Source organism: Carassius carassius, chromosome 46 (genome assembly GCF_963082965.1).
Source record: "Carassius carassius chromosome 46, fCarCar2.1, whole genome shotgun sequence".
NCBI lineage: Eukaryota > Metazoa > Chordata > Actinopteri > Cypriniformes > Cyprinidae > Carassius > Carassius carassius.
In genome coordinates, this window is record NC_081800.1 from 503,664 (window position 1) to 527,158 (window position 23,495).

General features: G+C 36.0%; 7 non-coding genes and 2 pseudogenes across 7 annotated transcripts; all 9 read left to right on the plus strand.

Annotated features, from left to right (window-relative positions):
- Nucleotides 1-894: 894 nt before the first annotated feature.
- Nucleotides 895-1,013, plus strand: LOC132129858 (5S ribosomal RNA). The gene has a single exon (XR_009428621.1). It is a non-coding gene; the product is annotated as a 5S ribosomal RNA (ribosomal RNA).
- A 2,153-nt stretch (nucleotides 1,014-3,166) lies between these two features.
- On the plus strand, nucleotides 3,167-3,285 carry LOC132129870 (5S ribosomal RNA). Its single transcript, XR_009428626.1, has one exon. It is a non-coding gene; the product is annotated as a 5S ribosomal RNA (ribosomal RNA).
- Nucleotides 3,286-4,734: 1,449 nt separating this feature from the next.
- On the plus strand, nucleotides 4,735-4,853 carry LOC132129877 (5S ribosomal RNA). The gene has a single exon (XR_009428633.1). It is a non-coding gene; the product is annotated as a 5S ribosomal RNA (ribosomal RNA).
- A 1,233-nt stretch (nucleotides 4,854-6,086) lies between these two features.
- Nucleotides 6,087-6,205, plus strand: LOC132129878 (5S ribosomal RNA). Its single transcript, XR_009428634.1, has one exon. It is a non-coding gene; the product is annotated as a 5S ribosomal RNA (ribosomal RNA).
- Nucleotides 6,206-7,771: 1,566 nt separating this feature from the next.
- Nucleotides 7,772-7,890, plus strand: LOC132129893 (5S ribosomal RNA). The gene has a single exon (XR_009428648.1). It is a non-coding gene; the product is annotated as a 5S ribosomal RNA (ribosomal RNA).
- A 2,315-nt stretch (nucleotides 7,891-10,205) lies between these two features.
- Nucleotides 10,206-10,324, plus strand: LOC132129909 (5S ribosomal RNA; annotated as a pseudogene).
- A 6,320-nt stretch (nucleotides 10,325-16,644) lies between these two features.
- On the plus strand, nucleotides 16,645-16,763 carry LOC132129910 (5S ribosomal RNA; annotated as a pseudogene).
- Nucleotides 16,764-21,688: 4,925 nt separating this feature from the next.
- On the plus strand, nucleotides 21,689-21,806 carry LOC132129898 (5S ribosomal RNA). Its single transcript, XR_009428652.1, has one exon. It is a non-coding gene; the product is annotated as a 5S ribosomal RNA (ribosomal RNA).
- A 932-nt stretch (nucleotides 21,807-22,738) lies between these two features.
- LOC132129902 (5S ribosomal RNA) lies at nucleotides 22,739-22,857 on the plus strand. Its single transcript, XR_009428656.1, has one exon. It is a non-coding gene; the product is annotated as a 5S ribosomal RNA (ribosomal RNA).
- The last annotated feature ends 638 nt before the right edge of the window (nucleotides 22,858-23,495 follow it).

A 23,495-nucleotide genomic window follows, 5' to 3' on the forward strand; every position in this document is an offset into this window, starting at 1 on the left:
GTACTTTTGGAAATTTTCACTAATTGTCTAATAATCTTGCAAAAAAAAAAAAAAAGAGTCAATGCCCAATCTCAGAATCTAAGCAGGTTTGGGCCAGGTTAGTACTTTTGGAATTTTTCAGTAATTATCTAATAATTTTGCAAAAATAAAATAAAATAAAAAAAGAGTCAATGCCGATCTCAGAATCTGAGCAGGTTTGGGCCTGTTTAGTACTTTTGGAAATTTTCACTAATTGTCTAATAATCTTGCAAAAAAAAAAAAAAAAAAAAAAAGAGTCAATGCCCAATCTCAGAATCTAATCAGGTTTGGGCCAGGTTAGTACTTTTGGAATTTTTCAGTAATTATCTAATAATTTTGCAAAAATAAAATAAAATAAAAAAAGAGTCAATGCCCGATTTTAGAATCTAAGCAGGTTTGGGCCAGGTTAGTACTTTTGGAATTTTTCAGTAATTATCTAATAATTTTGCAAAAATAAAATAAAATAAAAAAGAATCAATGCCCGATTTTAGAATCTAAGCAGGTTTGGGCCTGGTTAGTACTTTTGGAAATTTTCTGTAATTATCTAATAATTTTGCAAAAATAAAATAAAATAAAAAAAGAGTCAATGCCGATCTCAGAATCTGAGCAGGTTTGAGCCTGTTTAGTACTTTTGGAAATTTTCACTAATTGTCTAATAATCTTACAAAAAATAAAAAATAAATAAAAAAAAAGTCAAAGCCCGATCTCAGAATCTAAGCAGGTTTGGGCCTGGTTAGTACTTTTGGAATTTTTCACTAATTGCCTAATAATCTTGCAAAAGAAAAAAAGAGTCAAAAAGTTCCTTCCCTACTTGTATAATGCAATGGCGATTATAGTGGCTGATCTTTAAATAGCCCTCTCTTTGCAGCCTCCTTCGCTTACGGCCATACCAACCTGGCTATGCCCAATCTCGTCTGATTTCGGAAGTTAAGCAGGTTTGGGCCTGGTTAGTACTTGGATGGGAGACCGCCTGGGAATACCAGGTGCTGTAAGCTTTTGGGTTTCCTTCCCTACTTGTATAATGCACTGCCGATTATAGTGGCTGATCTTTAAATAGCCCACTCTTTGCAGCCTCCTTTGCTTATGGCCATAGCAACCTGGCTATGCCCGATCTCGTCTGATCTCGGAATCTAAGCAGGTTTGGGCCTGGTTAGTACTTTTGGAAATTTTCACTAATTGCCTAATAATCTTGCAAAAAAAAAAAAAAAAGAGTCAATGCCCAATCTCAGAATCTAAGCAGGTTTCGGCCAGGTTAGTACTTTTGGAATTTTTCAGTAATTATCTAATAATTTTGCAAAAATAAAATAAAATAAAAAAAGAGTCAATGCCGATCTCAGAATCTAAGCAGGATTGGGCCTGGTTAGTACTTTCGGAAATTTTCACTAATTGTCTAATAGTCTTGCAAAAAAAAAAAAAAAAGAGTCAATGCCCAATCTCAGAATCTAAGCAGGTTTGGGCCAGGTTAGTACTTTTGGAATTTTTCAGTAATTATCTAATAATTTAGCAAAAATAAAATAAAATAAAAAAAGAGTCAAAGAGTTCCTTCCCTACTTATATAATGCACTGCCGATTATAGTGGCTGATCTTTAAAAAGCCCACTCTTGGCAGCCTCCTTTGCTTATGGCCATACCAACCTGGCTATGCCCGATCTCGTCTGATCTCGGAATCTAAGCAGGTTTGGGCCAGGTTAGTACTTTTGGAAATTTTCACTAATTATCTAATAATCTTGCAAAAAAAAAAAAAAAAAAAGAGTCAATGCCCAATCTCAGAATCTAAGCAGGTTTGGGCCAGGTTAGTACTTTTGGAATTTTTCAGTAATTATCTAATAGTTTTGCAAAAATAAAATAAAATAAAATAAAAAAGAGTCAATGCCGATCTCAGAATCTAATGCCGATCTCAGAATCTGAGCAGGTTTGGGCCTGTTTAGTACTTTTGGAAATTTTCACTAATTGTCTAATAATCTTGCAAAAAAAAAAAATAAAAATAAAAATAAAAAGAGTCAATGCCTAATCTCAGAATCTAAGCAGGTTTGGGCCAGGTTAGTACTTTTGGAATTTTTCAGTAATTATCTAATAATTTAGCAAAAATAAAATAAAATAAAAAAAGAGTCAATGCCGATCTCAGAATCTAAGCAGGTTAGGGCCTGTTTCGTAGTTTTGGAAATTTTCACTAATTGTCTAATAATCTTGCAAAAATAAATATAAAAAGAGTCAATGCCCGATCTCAGAATCTAAGCAGGTTTGGGCCTGGTTAGTACTTTTGGAATTTTCAACTAATTGTCTAATAATCTTGAAAAACAAATAAAGAGTCAAAGAGTTCCTTCCCTACTTATATAATGCACTGCCGATTATAGTGGCTGATCTTTAAAAAGCCCACTCTTGGCAGCCTCCTTTGCTTATGGCCTTACCAACCTGGCTTTGCCCGATCTCGTGTGATCTCGGAATCTAAGTAGGTTTGGGCCAGGTTAGTACTTTTGGAAATTTTCACTAATTGTCTAATAATCTTGCAAAAAAAAAAAAAAAAAAAAAGAGTCAATGCCCAATCTCAGAATCTAATCAGGTTTGGGCCTGGTTAGTACTTTTGGAAATTTTCACTAATTGTCTAATAATCTTGCAAAAAAAAAAAAAAAAAAAAGAGTCAATGCCCAATCTCAGAATCTAATCAGGTTTGGGCCAGGTTAGTACTTTTGGAATTTTTCAGTAATTGTCTAATAATTTTACAAAAATAAAATAAAATAAAAAAGAATCAATGCCCGATCTCAGAATCTAAGCAGGTTTGGGCCTGGTTAGTACTTTTGGAAATTTTCTGTAATTATCTAATAATTTTGCAAAAATAAAATAAAATAAAAAAAGAGTCAATGCCGATCTCAGAATCTGAGCAGGTTTGAGCCTGTTTAGTACTTTTGGAAATTTTCACTAATTGTCTAATAATCTTGCAAAAAATAAAAAATAAATTAAAAAAAAGTCAATGCCCAATCTCAGAATCTAAGCAGGTTTGGGCCTGGTTAGTACTTTTGGAATTTTTCACTAATTGCCTAATAATCTTGCAAAAGAAAAAAAAGAGTCAAAGAGTTCCTTGCCTACTTGTATAATGCAATGGCGATTATAGTGGCTGATCTTTAAATAGCCCTCTCTTTGCAGCCTCCTTCGCTTACGGCCATACCAACCTGGCTATGCCCAATCTCGTCTGATTTCGGAAGTTAAGCAGGTTTGGGCCTGGTTAGTACTTGGATGGGAGACCGCCTGGGAATACCAGGTGCTGTAAGCTTTTGGGTTTCCTTCCCTACTTGTATAATGCACTGCCGATTATAGTGGCTGATCTTTAAATAGCCCACTCTTTGCAGCCTCATTTGCTTATGGCCATAGCAACCTGGCTATGCCCGATCTCGTCTGATCTCGGAATCTAAGCAGGTTTGGGCCTGGTTAGTACTTTTGGAACTTTTCACTAATTGCCTAATAATCTTGCAAAAAAAAAAAAAAGAGTCAATGCCCAATCTCAGAATCTAAGCAGGTTTCGGCCAGGTTAGTACTTTTGGAATTTTTCAGTAATTATCTAATAATTTTGCAAAAATAAAATAAAACAAAAAAAGAGTCAATGCCGATCTCAGAATCTAAGCAGGATTGGGCCTGGTTAGTACTTTCGGAAATTTTCACTGATTGTCTAATAGTCTTGCAAAAAAAAAAAAAAAGAGTCAATGCCCAATCTCAGAATCTAAGCAGGTTTGGGCCAGGTAAGTACTATTGGAATTTTTCAGTTATTATCTAATAATTTTGCAAAAATAAAATAAAATAAAAAAAGAGTCAATGCCGATCTCAGAATCTGAGCAGGTTTGGGCCTGTTTAGTACTTTTGGAAATTTTCACTAATTGTCTAATAATCTTGCAAAAAAAAAAAAAAAAAAAAAGAGTCAATGCCTAATCTCAGAATTTAAGCAGGTTTGGGCCAGGTTAGTACTTTTGGAATTTTTCAGTAATTATCTAATAATTTAGCAAAAATAAAAGAAAAGAAAAAAAGAGTCAATGCCGATCTCAGAATCTAAGCAGGTTAGGGCCTGGTTAGTAGTTTTGGAAATTTTCACTGATTGTCTAATAGTCTTGCAAAAAAAAAAAAAAAGAGTCAATGCCCAATCTCAGAATTTAAGCAGGTTTGGGCCAGGTTAGTACTTTTGGAATTTTTCAGTAATTATCTAATAATTTAGCAAAAATAAAAGAAAAGAAAAAAAGAGTCAATGCCGATCTCAGAATCTAAGCAGGTTAGGGCCTGGTTAGTACTTTCGGAAATTTTCACTGATTGTCTAATAGTCTTGCAAAAAAAAAAAAAGAGTCAATGCCCAATCTCAGAATCTAAGCAGGTTTGGGCCAGGTAAGTACTTTTCGAATTTTTCAGTAATTATCTAATAATTTTGCAAAAATAAAATAAAATAAAAAAAGAGTCAATGCCGATCTCAGAATCTGAGCAGGTTTGGGCCTGTTTAGTACTTTTGGAAATTTTCACTAATTGTCTAATAATCTTGCAAAAAAAAAAAAAAAAAGAGTCAATGCCCAATCTCAGAATCTAAGCAGGTTTCGGCCAGGTTAGTACTTTTGGAATTTTTCACTAATTGCCTAATAATCTTGCAAAAGAAAAAAAGAGTCAAAGAGTTCCTTGCCTACTTGTATAATGCAATGGCGATTATAGTGGCTGATCTTTAAATAGCCCTCTCTTTGCAGCCTCCTTCGCTTACGGCCATACCAACCTGGCTATGCCCAATCTCGTCTGATTTCGGAAGTTAAGCAGGTTTGGGCCTGGTTAGTACTTGGATGGGAGACCGCCTGGGAATACCAGGTGCTGTAAGCTTTTGGGTTTCCTTCCCTACTTGTATAATGCACTGCCGATTATAGTGGCTGATCTTTAAATAGCCCACTCTTTGCAGCCTCATTTGCTTATGGCCATAGCAACCTGGCTATGCCCGATCTCGTCTGATCTCGGAATCTAAGCAGGTTTGGGCCTGGTTAGTACTTTTGGAACTTTTCACTAATTGCCTAATAATCTTGCAAAAAAAAAAAAAAAGAGTCAATGCCCAATCTCAGAATCTAAGCAGGTTTCGGCCAGGTTTGTACTTTTGGAATTTTTCAGTAATTATCTAATAATTTAGCAAAAAGAAAAGAAAAGAAAAAAAGAGTCAATGCCGATCTCAGAATCTAAGCAGGTTAGGGCCTGGTTAGTAGTTTTGGAAATTTTCACTGATTGTCTAATAGTCTTGCAAAAAAAAAAAAAAAGAGTCAATGCCCAATCTCAGAATTTAAGCAGGTTTGGGCCAGGTTAGTACTTTTGGAATTTTTCAGTAATTATCTAATAATTTAGCAAAAATAAAAGAAAAGAAAAAAAGAGTCAATGCCGATCTCAGAATCTAAGCAGGTTAGGGCCTGGTTAGTACTTTCGGAAATTTTCACTGATTGTCTAATAGTCTTGCAAAAAAAAAAAAAGAGTCAATGCCCAATCTCAGAATCTAAGCAGGTTTGGGCCAGGTTAGTACTTTTGGAATTTTTCAGTAATTATCTAATAATTTAGCAAAAATAAAAGAAAAGAAAAAAAGAGTCAATGCCGATCTCAGAATCTAAGCAGGTTAGGGCCTGGTTAGTACTTTCGGAAATTTTCACTGATTGTCTAATAGTCTTGCAAAAAAAAAAAAAAGAGTCAATGCCCAATCTCAGAATCTAAGCAGGTTTGGGCCAGGTAAGTACTTTTCGAATTTTTCAGTAATTATCTAATAATTTTGCAAAAATAAAATAAAATAAAAAAAGAGTCAATGCCGATCTCAGAATCTGAGCAGGTTTGGGCCTGTTTAGTACTTTTGGAAATTTTCACTAATTGTCTAATAATCTTGCAAAAAAAAAAAAAAAAGAGTCAATGCCCAATCTCAGAATCTAAGCAGGTTTCGGCCAGGTTAGTACTTTTGGAATTTTTCACTAATTGCCTAATAATCTTGCAAAATAAAAAAAGAGTCAAAGAGTTCCTTCCCTACTTGTATAATGCAATGGCGATTATAGTGGCTGATCTTTAAATAGCCCTCTCTTTGCAGCCTCCTTCGCTTACGGCCATACCAACCTGGCTATGCCCAATCTCGTCTGATTTCGGAAGTTAAGCAGGTTTGGGCCTGGTTAGTACTTGGATGGGAGACCGCCTGGGAATACCAGGTGCTGTAAGCTTTTGGGTTTCCTTCCCTACTTGTATAATGCACTGCCGATTATAGTGGCTGATCTTTAAATAGCCCACTCTTTGCAGCCTCCTTTGCTTATGGCCATAGCAACCTGGCTATGCCCGATCTCGTCTGATCTCGGAATCTAAGCAGGTTTGGGCCTGGTTAGTACTTTTGGAAATTTTCACTAATTGCCTAATAATCTTGCAAAAAAAAAAAAAAAGAGTCAATGCCCAATCTCAGAATCTAAGCAGGTTTCGGCCAGGTTAGTACTTTTGGAATTTTTCAGTAATTATCTAATAATTTTGCAAAAATAAAATAAAATAAAAAAAGAGTCAATGCCGATCTCAGAATCTGAGCAGGTTTGGGCCTGTTTAGTACTTTTGGAAATTTTCACTAATTGTCTAATAATCTTGCAAAAAAACAACAACAAAAAAAAAAAGAGTCAATGCCTACTCTCAGAATCTAAGCAGGTTTGGGCCAGGTTAGTACTTTTGGAATTTTTCAGTAATTATCTAATAATTTAGCAAAAATAAAAGAAAAGAAAAAAAGAGTCAATGCCGATCTCAGAATCTAAGCAGGTTAGGGCCTGGTTAGTAGTTTTGGAAATTTTCACTAATTGTCTAATAATCTTGCAAAAAAAAAAAAAAAAGAGTCAATGCCCAATCTCAGAATCTAAGCAGGTTTCGGCCAGGTTAGTACTTTTGGAATTTTTCAGTAATTATCTGATAATTTTGCAAAAATAAAAATAAAATAAAAAAAGAGTCAATGCTGATCTCAGAATCTGAGCAGGTTTGGGCCTGTTTCGTAGTTTTGGAAATTTTCACTAATTGTCTAATAATCTTGCAAAAGAAGAAAAAAAAAAGAGTCAATGTCTAATCTCAGACTCTAAGCAGGTTTGGGCCAGGTTAGTACTTTTGTAATTTTTCTGTAATTATCTAATAATTTTGCAAAAATAAAATAAAATAAAAAAGAGTCAATGCCCAATCTCAGAATCTAAGCAGGTTTGGGCCAGGTTAGTACTTTTGGAATTTTTCAGTAATTATCTAATAATTTAGCAAAAATAAAAGAAAAGAAAAAAAGAGTCAATGCCGATCTCAGAATCTAAGCAGGTTAGGGCCTGGTTAGTACTTTCGGAAATTTTCACTGATTGTCTAATAGTCTTGCAAAAAAAAAAAAGAGTCAATGCCCAATCTCAGAATCTAAGCAGGTTTGGGCCAGGTAAGTACTTTTCGAATTTTTCAGTAATTATCTAATAATTTTGCAAAAATAAAATAAAATAAAAAAAGAGTCAATGCCGATCTCAGAATCTGAGCAGGTTTGGGCCTGTTTAGTACTTTTGGAAATTTTCACTAATTGTCTAATAATCTTGCAAAAAAAAAAAAAAAAAGAGTCAATGCCCAATCTCAGAATCTAAGCAGGTTTCGGCCAGGTTAGTACTTTTGGAATTTTTCACTAATTACCTAATAATCTTGCAAAAGAAAAAAAGAGTCAAAGAGTTCCTTCCCTACTTGTATAATGCAATGGCGATTATAGTGGCTGATCTTTAAATAGCCCTCTCTTTGCAGCCTCCTTCGCTTACGGCCATACCAACCTGGCTATGCCCAATCTCGTCTGATTTCGGAAGTTAAGCAGGTTTGAGCCTGGTTAGTACTTGGATGGGAGACCGCCTGGGAATACCAGGTGCTGTAAGCTTTTGGGTTTCCTTCCCTACTTGTATAATGCACTGCCGATTATAGTGGCTGATCTTTAAATAGCCCACTCTTTGCAGCCTCCTTTGCTTATGGCCATAGCAACCTGGCTATGCCCGATCTCGTCTGATCTCGGAATCTAAGCAGGTTTGGGCCTGGTTAGTACTTTTGGAAATTTTCACTAATTGCCTAATAATCTTGCAAAAAAAAAAAAAAAGAGTCAATGCCCAATCTCAGAATCTAAGCAGGTTTCGTCCAGGTTAGTACTTTTGGAATTTTTCAGTAATTATCTAATAATTTTGCAAAAATAAAATAAAATAAAAAAAGAGTCAATGCCGATCTCAGAATCTGAGCAGGTTTGGGCCTGTTTAGTACTTTTGGAAATTTTCACTAATTATCTAATAATCTTGCAAAAAAAAAAAACAACAAAAAAAAAAAGAGTCAATGCCTAATCTCAGAATCTAAGCAGGTTTGGGCCAGGTTAGTACTTTTGGAATTTTTCAGTAATTATCTAATAATTTAGCAAAAATAAAAGAAAAGAAAAAAAGAGTCAATGCCGATCTCAGAATCTAAGCAGGTTAGGGCCTGGTTAGTAGTTTTGGAAATTTTCACTAATTGTCTAATAATCTTGCAAAAAAAAAAAAAAAAAGAGTCAATGCCCAATCTCAGAATCTAAGCAGGTTTCGGCCAGGTTAGTACTTTTGGAATTTTTCAGTAATTATCTGATAATTTTGCAAAAATAAAAATAAAATAAAAAAAGAGTCAATGCTGATCTCAGAATCTGAGCAGGTTTGGGCCTGTTTCGTAGTTTTGGAAATTTTCACTAATTGTCTAATAATCTTGCAAAAGAAGAAAAAAAAAAAGAGTCAATGTCTAATCTCAGACTCTAAGCAGGTTTGGGCCAGGTTAGTACTTTTGTAATTTTTCTGTAATTATCTAATAATTTTGCAAAAATAAAATAAAATAAAAAAGAGTCAATGCCTAACCTCAGAATCTAAGCAGGTTTGGGCCTGGTTAGTACTTTTGGAATTTTTCACTAATTGCCTAATAATCTTGCAAAAGAAAAAAAGAGTCAAAGAGTTCCTTCCCTACTTGTATAATGCACTGCCGATTATAGTGGCTGATCTTTAAATAGCCCACTCTTTGCAGCCTCCTTTGCTTATGGCCATAGCAACCTGGCTATGCCCGATCTCGTCTGATCTCGGAATCTAAGCAGGTTTGGGCCAGGTTAGTACTTTTGGAAATTTTCACTAATTGCCTAATAATCTTGCAAAAAAAAAAAAAAAGAGTCAATGCCCAATCTCAGAATCGAAGCAGGTTTCGGCCAGGTTAGTACTTTTGGAATTTTTCAGTAATTATCTAATAATTTTGCAAAAATAAAATAAAATAAAAAAAGAGTCAATGCCGATCTCAGAATCTAAGCAGGATTGGGCCTGGTTAGTACTTTCGGAAATTTTCACTAATTGTCTAATAGTCTTGCAAAAAAAAAAAAAGAATCAATGCCCAATCTCAGAATCTAAGCAGGTTTGGGCCAGGTTAGTACTTTTGGAATTTTTCAGTAATTATCTAATAATTTTGCAAAAATAAAATAAAATAAAAAAAGAGTCAATGCCGATCTCAGAATCTGTGCAGGTTTGGGCCTGTTTAGTAGTTTTGGAAATTTTCACTAATTGTCTAATAATCTTGCAAAAAAAAAAAAAAAAGAGTCAATGCCCAATCTCAGAATCTAAGCAGGTTTCGGCCAGGTTAGTACTTTTGGAATTTTTCAGTAATTATCTGATAATTTTGCAAAAATAAAAATAAAAATAAAGAAAGAGTCAATGCTGATCTCAGAATCTGAGCAGGTTTGGGCAAGGTTAGTACTATTGTAATTTTTCTGTAATTATCTAATAATTTTGCAAAAATAAAATAAAATAAAAAAGAGTCAATGCCTAATCTCAGAATCTAAGCAGGTTTGGGCCTGGTTAGTACTTTTGGAAATTTTCACTAATTGTCCCATAATCTTGCAAAAGAAGAAAAAAAAAGAGTCAATGCCCAATCTCAGAATCTGAGCAGGTTTGGGCCTGTTTAATACTTTTGGAAATTTTCACTAATTGTCTAATAATCTTGCAAAAAAAATAAAAAATAAAAAAAGAGTCAATGCCCGATCTCAGAATCTAAGCAGGTTTGGGCCTGGTTAGTTCTTTTGGAATTTTTCACTAATTGTCTAATAATCTTGAAAAAGAAAAAAAGAGTCAAAGAGTTCCTTCCCTTCTTATATAATGCAATGGCGATTATGGTGGCTGATCTTTAAATAGCCCTCTCTTTGCAGCCTCCTTCGCTTAAGGCCATACCAACCTGGCTATGCCCAATCTCGTCTGATTTCGGAAGCTAAGCAGGTTTGGGCCTGGTTAGTACTTGGATGAGAGACCGCCTGGGAATACCAGGTGCTGTAAGCTTTTGGGTTTCCTTCCCTACTTGTATAATGCACTGCCGATTATAGTGGCTGATCTTTAAATAGCCCACTCTTTGCAGCCTCCTTTGCATATGGCCATACCAACCTGGCTATGACCAATCTCGTCTGATCTCGGAATCTAAGCAGGTTTGGGCCTGGTTAGTACTTTTGGAAATTTTCACTAAATGCCTAATAATCTTGCAAAAAAAAAAAGAGTCAATGCCCAATCTCAGAATCTAAGCAGGTTTCGGCCAGGTTAGTACTTTTGGAATTTTTCAGTAATTATCTAATAATTTTGCAAAAATAAAATAAAATAAAAAAAGAGTCAATGCCGATCTCAGAATCTAAGCAGGATTGGGCCTGGTTAGTACTTTTGGAAATTTTCACTAATTGTCTAATAATCTTGCAAAAAAAAAAAAAAGAGTCAATGCCCAATCTCAGAATCTAAGCAGGTTTGGGCCAGGTTAGTACTTTTGGAAATTTTCACTAATTGTCCCATAATCTTGCAAAAGAAGAAAAAAAAAGATTCAATGTCTAATCTCCAACTCTAAGCAGGTTTGGGCCTGTTTAGTACTTTTGGAAATTTTCACTAATTGTCTAATAATCTTGCAAAAAAAAAAAAAAAAAAAGAGTCAATGCCTAATCTCAGAATCTAAGCAGGTTTGGGCCATGTTAGTACTTTTTGAATTTTTCAGTTCAAGGTCAAGGTCAAATTTATTTATAAAGCACATTTCCAAGCAGTCATTACTGCCACAAAGTGCTGTACAGAAATTCATAACAAACATAAAAACATACTAATTAATCAAAAAGAGAAATTACATAGGCAACATGTCCCAATAATAATAATAGTAGTTAAAAACACATGTAGACATTTTTGGTCATTTGACGCTGGTCATTTGACCTAAGTGCTCTGACTGGGGTGTGCATAGTCAGCAAATCCGCTAAATAAGACGGTGCTAATCCATTTAAAGATTTAAAAACAAATAATAAAATCTTAAACTGGATTCTGAAAGCAACAGGCAACCAGTGGAGGGACGACAGAACCGGAGTAATATGATCAAACCGTTTTTTCCCTGTCAACAGGCGAGCGGCTGCATTTTGTACTAATTGTAAACGGTGAATAGACGACTGATCTAAGCCATAGTATAAAGAGTTACAGTAGTCCAAGCGATTTGTAATGAGGGCATGTACAACTTTTTCTAGTTGACTCTGCGGCAGGTACAGCTTCACTTTCCCCAACAGTCTAAGCTGAAAAAAGCTTGTTTTAACTACTGAACTAATTTGTTTATCTAACTTAAAAGAACTATCAATAATGACTCCAAGATTTTTTACAGATGGGCTGTAATTAGGGAGTAATGGGCCTATAGCCCTGTTTAGACCTGAGATATCCGGCTTCCCAAAAATTATAATTTCAGTTTTTTTGTCATTTAAATGTAAAAAATTTAGTGACATCCAATCCCTTATTTCACCCAGACAGTTACTCAGTGCTTCAATAGAATTGGTTTTAGAATTTAGAGGTAGATATATCTGGACGTCATCAGCAAAGCAGTGAAACGAAATTTTGTGTTTCCGGAAAATTGATCCCAAGGGCAGCATATACAATGAAAACAGGACTGGGCCCAAGATAGAACCTTGGGGCACCCCACTATTAATTGGAGTTTTCTTAGAGTAAAAAGGTCTGAAATTTACAGAAAAAGATCTGTCAGTCAGATAAGACTCAAACCAGTTCAGAGCTGTGCCTTTGATACCTGCACAGGACTTAAGTCTTGACAGTAAAATCTTATGATCGACCGTATCGAACGCAGCAGTCAAATCTAAAAGCACCAACACAGCAGAGCTACCAGAATCAGAAATTAAGAGGAGATCGTTAAATACTTTTAGAAGTGCGGTTTCCGTACTATGACCTGATTTAAAACCTGATTGAAATTTTTCAAATATATTATTTGATTTAAGGTGCAGTAGAAGTTGCTTATAAACTACTTTTTCTAATATTTTAGACAAAAAAGGCAGCTTGGAAACTGGCCTGTAATTAGACAAGACAGAGGGGTCTAAATTGTGTTTCTTTAGGAGGGGTTGTACAATGGCCTTTTTAAAGGTTACCGGCACAGAACCTGTTAAAAGAGACATATTTATCATATTTAAAATATAAAATCCAACAGTGTCAAATACATCTATAAAAAGCTTTGCAGGAAGGCAGTCCAATGAACAGACAGAAAGTCTTAAACATTGGACCGTCTTTAACAAATATGAAAGCGATATTGGGATAAAATTTTCAAATATGCCTAAGCATAGCGGTGTAACACTGGGATCTGGTGCAGTACAACATGTTAATGCCCTAATACTGGACACATTATCAGTAAAAAATTCACAGAATTGGTCACACAAATTGGTGCTAGGAATAATGCCGATGTGTTCAGGAGGGTTAATTATCCTATTTAGTACATTAAAAAGGACTTGGGGTTTATGACAGTTGTTTTGCACAAGAATCAACATGTACTGGGTCTTTGCAGCTTTAACAGCAGACTGGTATTTGGACAAGCAATTTCTTAAAATCTCCAGTGAAATATAGAGCTTGTCTTTCCTCCATTTCCTCTCAGCACATCTACATTCCCTTCTGAGAGCACGAGTGATGTCATTTTGCCATGGCTCTCTATTTAAATTAGCCTTCTTGCTCTTTAGCGGTGCTACTGAGTCAAGAATTTCAGTACAAGTAGAGTCAAATAAAGCCACCAACTCCTCAATGTCCTTGAATGAAGAAATGTCTCGAGACACTACTGGAGAGGTGTCAAATGCTGCAGCAAATAATGAAGCCGTAGATGAATTAATTATGCGCCGCTGACTCATAGGGAAGCACGACTTGCTTTGAGAGCACGGCAAAGAGACAGTAAATAAAACTGGCATATGGTCAGAAATACCTGCATCTGAAATGTCCTTTATGGACACATTTAAATTGTGTGACAGTACCAGATCGAGAGAATGGCCCTTGTTGTGAGTCGGGCCATTCACCGATTGAGTGAGGTTAAAAGAATCCAAAATGTTTAAAAAATCCTTGACCAAAGGCTTAGAAACACAACAAACATGAATATTAAAATCACCAACAATTAAGAAATGATTGTAGGTTAGAGCAATACCAGCCACAAACGCCGAAAAGTCATTAATAAATTCCTTGTTAATTTTTGGAGGGCGATAAATGAGTGCACATGCCACTGATCCATGTAATTTAAGTTTGAGTTCAAAAAGTTGGAGCTCAAAGCTCTTATATTGATTACATGGAGTTTTTTTACAGTTCAGGCTGGATTTAAAAATTGTCGCTAGGCCTCCACCTTTACCCGTTGTTCTAGGACAGCTAAAGAAAGAGCATGACGGAGGAAGGAGCTCTGAGAAGGGGAATAACTCACCGGGTTGAACCCACGTCTCCGAAAGAAGCATACAGTCAAGCTCCCGGGATCGAAAAAAGTAATTTAACATAAAAGTCTTGTTAGACAATGATCTAACATTAATCAGTGCCAAATTAAGAACAGTGTGTGTGGTAGTTTGGCTCAAGCCAATGAACGGAGATTCATGAGATCCACGCCGCGCTTGGCCGTTTGTGAACGCCGGGGAACAAATTCCTCGACTGGCACACGCAGCTGATCCACAGCGACGACCGCTTCAGGTTGTATCGGGAGTAGCCACCTCCTCTTGAGGTACAAAGAAGGACAGACAGTTGGTAAGAAGAAGTCGTGTTGAAATCCCGGTCCATTTTTCCGCGTGTACCGTAGATATGCTCTTGCTCTTGCAACCACACCACCTCGCTTTCTCCGCCTTCTGTGGCGTTTCCTCCGCGAAGCTGTACTGGAGGTAAGCTGCAAATACGCTGGCAGAGCTGGGAGTGTAGAAGGGAGTGCATCCGAGGACTGATTCCCATAACTAACATTCATTGTGCAGACAGCATGTTGATCACGAATAGAAAAAAGAGTTTGGCGATCGTATACAAACAGAGCTGTGACATTTTGATAACTTAAACTAATAATAACAAACAATAAACAAAATAAAACCGGGAGACGCTGCGCCGTGCACACGGCTGGCGCCATCATCCAGTTATTATCTAATAATTTAGCAAAAATAAAAGAAAAGAAAAAGAGTCAATGCCGATCTCAGAATCTAAGCAGGTTAGGGCCTGGTTAGTAGTTTTGGAAATTTTCACTAATTGTCTAATAATCTTGCAAAAAAAAAAAAAAAAAAGAGTCAATGCCCAATCTCAGAATCTAAGCAGGTTTGGGCCAGGTTAGTACTATTGGAATTTTTCAGTAATTATCTAATAATTTTGCAAAAATAAAATAAAATAAAAAAAGAGTCAATGCCGATCTCAGAATCTGAGCAGGTTTGGGCCTGTTTAGTACTTTTGGAAATTTTCACTAATTATCTAATAATCTTGCAAAAAAAAAAAACAACAAAAAAAAAAAGAGTCAATGCCTAATCTCAGAATCTAAGCAGGTTTGGGCCAGGTTAGTACTTTTGGAATTTTTCAGTAATTATCTAATAATTTAGCAAAAATAAAAGAAAAGAAAAAAAGAGTCAATGCCGATCTCAGAATCTAAGCAGGTTAGAGCCTGGTTAGTAGTTTTGGAAATTTTCACTAATTGTCTAATAATCTTGCAAAAAAAAAAAAAAAAGAGTCAATGCCCAATCTCAGAATCTAAGCAGGTTTCGGCCAGGTTAGTACTTTTGGAATTTTTCAGTAATTATCTGATAATTTTGCAAAAATAAAAATAAAATAAAAAAAGAGTCAATGCTGATCTCAGAATCTGAGCAGGTTTGGGCCTGTTTCGTAGTTTTGGAAATTTTCACTAATTGTCTAATAATCTTGCAAAAGAAGAAAAAAAAAAAGAGTCAATGTCTAATCTCAGACTCTAAGCAGGTTTGGGCCAGGTTAGTACTTTTGTAATTTTTCTGTAATTATCTAATAATTTTGCAAAAATAAAATAAAATAAAAAAGAGTCAATGCCTAACCTCAGAATCTAAGCAGGTTTGGGCCTGGTTAGTACTTTTGGAATTTTTCACTAATTGCCTAATAATCTTGCAAAAGAAAAAAAGAGTCAAAGAGTTCCTTCCCTACTTGTATAATGCACTGCCGATTATAGTGGCTGATCTTTAAATAGCCCACTCTTTGCAGCCTCCTTTGCTTATGGCCATAGCAACCTGGCTATGCCCGATCTCGTCTGATCTCGGAATCTAAGCAGGTTTGGGCCAGGTTAGTACTTTTGGAAATTTTCACTAATTGCCTAATAATCTTGCAAAAAAAAAAAAAAAGAGTCAATGCCCAATCTCAGAATCGAAGCAGGTTTCGGCCAGGTTAGTACTTTTGGAATTTTTCAGTAATTATCTAATAATTTTGCAAAAATAAAATAAAATAAAAAAAGAGTCAATGCCGATCTCAGAATCTAAGCAGGATTGGGCCTGGTTAGTACTTTCGGAAATTTTCACTAATTGTCTAATAGTCTTGCAAAAAAAAAAAAAGAATCAATGCCCAATCTCAGAATCTAAGCAGGTTTGGGCCAGGTTAGTACTTTTGGAATTTTTCAGTAATTATCTAATAATTTTGCAAAAATAAAATAAAATAAAAAAAGAGTCAATGCCGATCTCAGAATCTGTGCAGGTTTGGGCCTGTTTAGTAGTTTTGGAAATTTTCACTAATTGTCTAATAATCTTGCAAAAAAAAAAAAAAAGAGTCAATGCCCAATCTCAGAATCTAAGCAGGTTTCGGCCAGGTTAGTACTTTTGGAATTTTTCAGTAATTATCTGATAATTTTGCAAAAATAAAAATAAAAATAAAGAAAGAGTCAATGCTGATCTCAGAATCTGAGCAGGTTTGGGCAAGGTTAGTACTATTGTAATTTTTCTGTAATTATCTAATAATTTTGCAAAAATAAAATAAAATAAAAAAGAGTCAATGCCTAATCTCAGAATCTAAGCAGGTTTGGGCCTGGTTAGTACTTTTGGAAATTTTCACTAATTGTCCCATAATCTTGCAAAAGAAGAAAAAAAAAGAGTCAATGCCCAATCTCAGAATCTGAGCAGGTTTGGGCCTGTTTAATACTTTTGGAAATTTTCACTAATTGTCTAATAATCTTGCAAAAAAGATAAAAAATAAAAAAAGAGTCAATGCCCGATCTCAGAATCTAAGCAGGTTTGGGCCTGGTTAGTTCTTTTGGAATTTTTCACTAATTGTCTAATAATCTTGAAAAAGAAAAAAAGAGTCAAAGAGTTCCTTCCCTTCTTATATAATGCAATGGCGATTATGGTGGCTGATCTTTAAATAGCCCTCTCTTTGCAGCCTCCTTCGCTTAAGGCCATACCAACCTGGCTATGCCCAATCTCGTCTGATTTCGGAAGCTAAGCAGGTTTGGGCCTGGTTAGTACTTGGATGAGAGACCGCCTGGGAATACCAGGTGCTGTAAGCTTTTGGGTTTCCTTCCCTACTTGTATAATGCACTGCCGATTATAGTGGCTGATCTTTAAATAGCCCACTCTTTGCAGCCTCCTTTGCTTATGGCCATACCAACCTGGCTATGACCAATCTCGTCTGATCTCGGAATCTAAGCAGGTTTGGGCCTGGTTAGTACTTTTGGAAATTTTCACTAAATGCCTAATAATCTTGCAAAAAAAAAAAGAGTCAATGCCCAATCTCAGAATCTAAGCAGGTTTCGGCCAGGTTAGTACTTTTGGAATTTTTCAGTAATTATCTAATAATTTTGCAAAAATAAAATAAAATAAAAAAAGAGTCAATGCCGATCTCAGAATCTAAGCAGGATTGGGCCTGGTTAGTACTTTTGGAAATTTTCACTAATTGTCTAATAATCTTGCAAAAAAAAAAAAAAAGTGTCAATGCCCAATCTCAGAATCTAAGCAGGTTTGGGCCAGGTTAGTACTTTTGGAAATTTTCACTAATTGTCCCATAATCTTGCAAAAGAAGAAAAAAAAAGATTCAATGTCTAATCTCCAACTCTAAGCAGGTTTGGGCCTGTTTAGTACTTTTGGAAATTTTCACTAATTGTCTAATAATCTTGCAAAAAAAAAAAAAAAAAAGAGTCTATCTCAGAATCTAAGCAGGTTTGGGCCATGTTAGTACTTTTTGAATTTTTCAGTTCAAGGTCAAGGTCAAATTTATTTATAAAGCACATTTCCAAGCAGTCATTACTGCCACAAAGTGCTGTACAGAAATTCATAACAAACATAAAAACATACTAATTAATCAAAAAGAGAAATTACATAGGCAACATGTCCCAATAATAATAATAGTAGTTAAAAACACATGTAGACATTTTTGGTCATTTGACGCTGGTCATTTGACCTAAGTGCTCTGACTGGGGTGTGCATAGTCAGCAAATCCGCTAAATAAGACGGTGCTAATCCATTTAAAGATTTAAAAACAAATAATAAAATCTTAAACTGGATTCTGAAAGCAACAGGCAACCAGTGGAGGGACGACAGAACCGGAGTAATATGATCAAACCGTTTTTTCCCTGTCAACAGGCGAGCGGCTGCATTTTGTACTAATTGTAAACGGTGAATAGACGACTGATCTAAGCCATAGTATAAAGAGTTACAGTAGTCCAAGCGATTTGTAATGAGGGCATGTACAACTTTTTCTAGTTGACTCTGCGGCAGGTACAGCTTCACTTTCCCCAACAGTCTAAGCTGAAAAAAGCTTGTTTTAACTACTGAACTAATTTGTTTATCTAACTTAAAAGAACTATCAATAATGACTCCAAGATTTTTTACAGATGGGCTGTAATTAGGGAGTAATGGGCCTATAGCCCTGTTTAGACCTGAGATATCCGGCTTCCCAAAAATTATAATTTCAGTTTTTTTGTCATTTAAATGTAAAAAATTTAGTGACATCCAATCCCTTATTTCACCCAGACAGTTACTCAGTGCTTCAATAGAATTGGTTTTAGAATTTAGAGGTAGATATATCTGGACGTCATCAGCAAAGCAGTGAAACGAAATTTTGTGTTTCCGGAAAATTGATCCCAAGGGCAGCATATACAATGAAAACAGGACTGGGCCCAAGATAGAACCTTGGGGCACCCCACTATTAATTGGAGTTTTCTTAGAGTAAAAAGGTCTGAAATTTACAGAAAAAGATCTGTCAGTCAGATAAGACTCAAACCAGTTCAGAGCTGTGCCTTTGATACCTGCACAGGACTTAAGTCTTGACAGTAAAATCTTATGATCGACCGTATCGAACGCAGCAGTCAAATCTAAAAGCACCAACACAGCAGAGCTACCAGAATCAGAAATTAAGAGGAGATCGTTAAATACTTTTAGAAGTGCGGTTTCCGTACTATGACCTGATTTAAAACCTGATTGAAATTTTTCAAATATATTATTTGATTTAAGGTGCAGTAGAAGTTGCTTATAAACTACTTTTTCTAATATTTTAGACAAAAAAGGCAGCTTGGAAACTGGCCTGTAATTAGACAAGACAGAGGGGTCTAAATTGTGTTTCTTTAGGAGGGGTTGTACAATGGCCTTTTTAAAGGTTACCGGCACAGAACCTGTTAAAAGAGACATATTTATCATATTTAAAATATAAAATCCAACAGTGTCAAATACATCTATAAAAAGCTTTGCAGGAAGGCAGTCCAATGAACAGACAGAAAGTCTTAAACATTGGACCGTCTTTAACAAATATGAAAGCGATATTGGGATAAAATTTTCAAATATGCCTAAGCATAGCGGTGTAACACTGGGATCTGGTGCAGTACAACATGTTAATGCCCTAATACTGGACACATTATCAGTAAAAAATTCACAGAATTGGTCACACAAATTGGTGCTAGGAATAATGCCGATGTGTTCAGGAGGGTTAATTATCCTATTTAGTACATTAAAAAGGACTTGGGGTTTATGACAGTTGTTTTGCACAAGAATCAACATGTACTGGGTCTTTGCAGCTTTAACAGCAGACTGGTATTTGGACAAGCAATTTCTTAAAATCTCCAGTGAAATATAGAGCTTGTCTTTCCTCCATTTCCTCTCAGCACATCTACATTCCCTTCTGAGAGCACGAGTGATGTCATTTTGCCATGGCTCTCTATTTAAATTAGCCTTCTTGCTCTTTAGCGGTGCTACTGAGTCAAGAATTTCAGTACAAGTAGAGTCAAATAAAGCCACCAACTCCTCAATGTCCTTGAATGAAGAAATGTCTCGAGACACTACTGGAGAGGTGTCAAATGCTGCAGCAAATAATGAAGCCGTAGATGAATTAATTATGCGCCGCTGACTCATAGGGAAGCACGACTTGCTTTGAGAGCACGGCAAAGAGACAGTAAATAAAACTGGCATATGGTCAGAAATACCTGCATCTGAAATGTCCTTTATGGACACATTTAAATTGTGTGACAGTACCAGATCGAGAGAATGGCCCTTGTTGTGAGTCGGGCCATTCACCGATTGAGTGAGGTTAAAAGAATCCAAAATGTTTAAAAAATCCTTGACCAAAGGCTTAGAAACACAACAAACATGAATATTAAAATCACCAACAATTAAGAAATGATTGTAGGTTAGAGCAATACCAGCCACAAACGCCGAAAAGTCATTAATAAATTCCTTGTTAATTTTTGGAGGGCGATAAATGAGTGCACATGCCACTGATCCATGTAATTTAAGTTTGAGTTCAAAAAGTTGGAGCTCAAAGCTCTTATATTGATTACATGGAGTTTTTTTACAGTTCAGACTGGATTTAAAAATTGTCGCTAGGCCTCCACCTTTACCCGTTGTTCTAGGACAGCTAAAGAAAGAGCATGACGGAGGAAGGAGCTCTGAGAAGGGGAATAACTCACCGGGTTGAACCCACGTCTCCGAAAGAAGCATACAGTCAAGCTCCCGGGATCGAAAAAAGTAATTTAACATAAAAGTCTTGTTAGACAATGATCTAACATTAATCAGTGCCAAATTAAGAACAGTGTGTGTGGTAGTTTGGCTCAAGCCAATGAACGGAGATTCATGAGATCCACGCCGCGCTTGGCCGTTTGTGAACGCCGGGGAACAAATTCCTCGACTGGCACACGCAGCTGATCCACAGCGACGACCGCTTCAGGTTGTATCGGGAGTAGCCACCTCCTCTTGAGGTACAAAGAAGGACAGACAGTTGGTAAGAAGAAGTCGTGTTGAAATCCCGGTCCATTTTTCCGCGTGTACCGTAGATATGCTCTTGCTCTTGCAACCACACCACCTCGCTTTCTCCGCCTTCTGTGGCGTTTCCTCCGCGAAGCTGTACTGGAGGTAAGCTGCAAATACGCTGGCAGAGCTGGGAGTGTAGAAGGGAGTGCATCCGAGGACTGATTCCCATAACTAACATTCATTGTGCAGACAGCATGTTGATCACGAATAGAAAAAAGAGTTTGGCGATCGTATACAAACAGAGCTGTGACATTTTGATAACTTAAACTAATAATAACAAACAATAAACAAAATAAAACCGGGAGACGCTGCGCCGTGCACACGGCTGGCGCCATCATCCAGTTATTATCTAATAATTTAGCAAAAATAAAAGAAAAGAAAAAGAGTCAATGCCGATCTCAGAATCTAAGCAGGTTAGGGCCTGGTTAGTAGTTTTGGAAATTTTCACTAATTGTCTAATAATCTTGCAAAAAAAAAAAAAAAAGAGTCAATGCCCAATCTCAGAATCTAAGCAGGTTTGGGCCAGGTTAGTACTATTGGAATTTTTCAGTAATTATCTAATAATTTAGCAAAAATAAAATAAAATAAAAAAGAGTCAATGCCGATCTCAGAATCTAAGCAGGTTAGGGCCTGGTTAGTAGTTTTGGAAATTTTCACTAATTGTCTAATAATCTTGCAAAAAAAAAAAAAAAAAGAGTCAATGCCCAATCTCAGAATCTAAGCAGGTTTGGGCCAGGTTAGTACTATTGGAATTTTTCAGTAATTATCTAATAATTTTGCAAAAATAAAATAAAATGAAAAAAGAGTCAATGCCGATCTCAGAATCTGAACAGGTTTGAGCCTGTTTAGTACTTTTGGAAATTTTCACTAATTGTCTAATAATCTTGCAAAAAAAAAAAAAAAAGAGTCAATGCCCAATCTCAGAATCTAATCAGGTTTGGGCCAGGTTAGTACTTTTGGAATTTTTCAGTAATTATCTAATAATTTTGCAAAAATAAAATAAAATAAAAAAGAATCAATGCCCGATCTCAGAATCTAAGCAGGTTTGGGCCTGGTTAGTACTTTTGGAATTTTTCACTAATTGTCTAATAATCTTGAAAAAGAAAAAAAGAGTCAAAGAGTTCCTTCCCTACTTATGTAATGCAATGGCGATTATAGTGGCTGATCTTTAAATAGCCCTCTCTTTGCAGCCTCCTTCGCTTACGGCCATACCAACCTGGCTATGCCCAATCTCGTCTGATTTCGGAAGCTAAGCAGGTTTGGGCCTGGTTAGTACTTGGATGGGAGACCGCCTGGGCAACCAGGTGCTGTAAGCTTTTGGGTTTCCTTCCCTACTTGTATAATGCACTGCCGATTATAGTGGCTGATCTTTAAATAGCCCACTCTTTGCAGCCTCCTTTGCTTATGGCCATACCAACCTGGCTATGCCCGATCTCGTCTGATCTCGGAATCTAAGCAGGTTTGGGCCAGGTTAGTACTTTTGGAAATTTTCACTAATTGCCTAATAATCTTGCAAAAAAAAAAAAAAAAAGAGTCAATGCCCAATCTCAGAATCTAAGCAGGTTTGGGCCAGGTTAGTACTTTTGGAATTTTTCAGTAATTATCTGATAATTTTGCAAAAATAAAAATTAAATAAAAAAAGAGTCAATGCTGATCTCAGAATCTGAGCAGGTTTGGGCCTGTTTAGTACTTTTGGAAATTTTCACTAATTCTCTAATAATCTTGCAAAAAAAAAAAAAAAAGTCAATGCCTAATCTCAGAATCTAAGCAGGTTTGGGCCAGGTTAGTACTTTTGGAATTTTTCAGTAATTATCTAATAATTTTGCAAAAATAAAATAAAATAAAATAAAAAAGAGTCAATGCCGATCTCAGAATCTGAGCAGGTTTGAGCCTGTTTAGTACTTTTGGAAATTTTCACTAATTGTCTAATAATCTTGCAAAAAAAAACATAAAAGAGTCAATGCCCAATCTCAGAATCTAAGCAGGTTTGGGCCAGGTTAGTACTTTTGGAATTTTTCAGTAATTATCTAATAATTTTGCAAAAATAAAATAAAATAAAAAAGAGTCAATGCCCGATCTCAGAATCTAAGCAGGTTTGGGCCTGGTTAGTACTTTTGGAATTTTTCACTAATTGTATAATAATCTTGCAAAAGAAAAAAAGAGTCAAAGAGTTCCTTCCCTACTTATATAATGCAATGGCGATTATAGTGGCTGATCTTTAAATAGCCCTCTCTTTGCAGCCTCCTTAGCTTACGGCCATACCAACCTGGCTATGCCCAATCTCATCTGATTTCGGAAGCTATGCAGGTTTGGGCCTGGTTAGTACTTGGATGGGAGACTGCCTGGGAATACCAGGTGCTGTAAGCTTTTGGGTTTCCTTCCCTACTTGTATAATGCACTGGCGATTATAGTGGCTGATCTTTAAATAGCCCTCTCTTTGCAGCCTCCTTCGCTTACAGCCATACCAACCTGGCTATGACCAATCTCGTCTGATTTCGGAAGCTAAGCAGGTTTGGGCCTGGTTAGTACGTTTGGAAATTTTCACTAATTGCCTAATAATCTTGCAAAAAAAAAAAAAAGAGTTAATGCCTAATCTCAGAATCTAAGCAGGTTTGGGTCAGGTTAGTACTTTTGGAATTTTTCTGTAATTATCTAAATATTTTGCAAAATTAAAATAAAATAAAAAAGTGTCAATGCCTAATCTCAGAATCTAAGCAGGTTTGGGCCTGGTTAGTACTTTTGGAAATTTTCACTAATTGTCTAATAATCCTGCAAAAAAAAAAAAAAAAGAGTCAATGCCGATCTCAGAATCTGAGCAGGTTTGGGCCAGGTTAGTACTTTTGGAAATTTTCACTGATTGTCTAATAATCTTGCAAAAAAAAGAAAAAAAAAAAAAGAGTCAATGCCGATCTCAGAATCTGAGCAGGTTTGGGCCTGTTTAGTACTTTTGTAAATTTTCACTGATTGTCTAATAATCTTGCAAAAACAAAAAAAAAAGAAAAAGA